The sequence below is a fragment of the Helianthus annuus genome, chromosome 16 (assembly GCF_002127325.2).
Source record: "Helianthus annuus cultivar XRQ/B chromosome 16, HanXRQr2.0-SUNRISE, whole genome shotgun sequence".
In the NCBI taxonomy this organism is placed as follows: domain Eukaryota; kingdom Viridiplantae; phylum Streptophyta; class Magnoliopsida; order Asterales; family Asteraceae; genus Helianthus; species Helianthus annuus.
In genome coordinates, this window is record NC_035448.2 from 103619094 (window position 1) to 103621061 (window position 1968).

The window sequence follows — 1968 nt, forward strand, 5'->3', positions numbered from 1 at the left end:
TAACAATTGTTTCTTTTGGTTTAACCGGTGAAACTTCATCATCATTTTCATTACCCGTAACATCCTCAACTACCCCCTCAACCAATTCGGGTGACACATTGGCTTTAAATTCTTTTCCACTTCTTAAAACACTAACATGATTAATATTAACATTACCTCGTGACGACCCATGTGAAGGGTTTACCTTAGTATCGCTTGGAAGTTGACCCTTGCCTTTCTTCAACTCCGCCACATCGGTTGCTAATTGACCCATTTGGGTTGTTAGTGATTGGATGCTTTTTTCACGAACCTCATCCTTTTGCATTCGCACTTCATCAAGTTGGTTCCGTTTTTGCATCTCCATTTGCATGCTCTTTAGCATCTCCATCATCTCATTTCCACCCGAAGACCCCCCTTGTTCTTGACCCGTTTGGTATTGTTTTTGATAACCTTGGTTATTTCCGCCTCGATATCCACCTTGGTTATTGTAAGATTGGCGTGAACCAAAGTTACCTTGGCTACCTTGAAAATTCGGGTTTGCTTGATTTGAAGGATTCCCGTACCGAAAATTCGGGTGGTTCCTCAACCCGGGGTGGTAGGTATTAGAGTTCATGTTGTTGTAACTCCTACCACCTCCTCCTTGACCTTGACCTTGAACCGCATGGACCTCCTCGTATTGCCCTTCCAACATCCCTTGGAAATTTTCAGCCGCATGACCTATTTCATTACACAAAGCACAAACATCATAAATTTGGTTAGTGGTTTGAACATTACCATCATCTATGGCGTGCACTTGAGGTCGGGTAGTGGTCGGTCGGGCTCTTCTTGAAGCTTGAGCTTTCCTCTTTGACGTAGTTGCCATGCTTTCCAAGAACTCCCAATCATCGTTCTCATAATTTGTTCCAAAAGTCCCACCGGTAATAGACATCAAATCACATGCATTTTCGGCACTCAACCCCTCGTGAAAGGCATTCATCAACTCCCACAATTCAATTCCATGGTGAGGGCAATTTTTAATCATCATATTGAAACGCTCGAATGCCTCATGAAACATCTCACCATGTTGTTGTTGGAAGCTTCTCAACCCCTTTCTTGCATCGTTGGTCTTTTGGGCGGTGTAAAACTCATCCAAGAAAGTTTGTTGCATCTCCCCACTTTTATATATGGATGCCGAAGGTAACGTGTAAAACCATTTCTTCGCCTTATCTTCCAAAGAAAATTGGAATAATACCAATTTGATATCGTCGGCCGAAAACCCTTGACTCCCAAGAGTGTTGCAAATCGAGTCATAAGCCTCTAAATGAAAGTAAGGCTCCTCCGTTGCCAACCCCTTGTACTTTGGTAAACTTTGCAAAGAGTTGGTTCTTACTTCAAATGTTCGCCCTTGATCATTATGAGGAATGACTACCGGTGAAGGGTTTTGAGTGATTACCGGCCGAAAATGTGCTTCGATGCCCCTCACATTTTCTCTAAGGTGTCTCCTTGGTACACCATACCTACCTCTTGGAATAATAGGACCATTTGGCCTTGGTACTTGCCCTTGTGGTGCGATCGGTTGTTGAAACTGTTGTTGTCGCATCGGTGGGCGTTGAGGTGGTCGTTGGAATTGTTGTTGTACATGTTGTGGCCGGACTTGTTGCAATGGAATAGGTTGTTGCATTGGTGGCCCTTGTGGTCTCGGCCGAATGTGTTGTGGTATAAGTTGTTGTTGTGGCATTCCACCAACACTTGCCATCCCTTGAGATTGACTTTGAACATACCCAAACTCCCCTTGATCATCATAACCTCCATAAAAATATCCATCCTCATCGTAACCCTCAAATTCTTCAAACCCTTCATCATAACCATCTCCTTGGATTCCCGAAGTTTGCCCAAATGGAAGAGTCGAATACTGGAAACCCGATTGTTGTTGTTGTGGTCTAAAAGATGAAGTAGTATGCACAATAGTTGAATTTGGTGCAATTGTGAAAGTGGATGATGATTGACCCG

General features: G+C 43.5%; 1 non-coding gene across 1 annotated transcript; it reads left to right on the forward strand.

The window, feature by feature from the left end:
- Positions 1-971: 971 nt before the first annotated feature.
- On the forward strand, positions 972-1077 carry LOC118488505. Its single transcript, XR_004885045.1, has one exon. It is a non-coding gene; the product is annotated as a small nucleolar RNA R71 (small nucleolar RNA).
- The last annotated feature ends 891 nt before the right edge of the window (positions 1078-1968 follow it).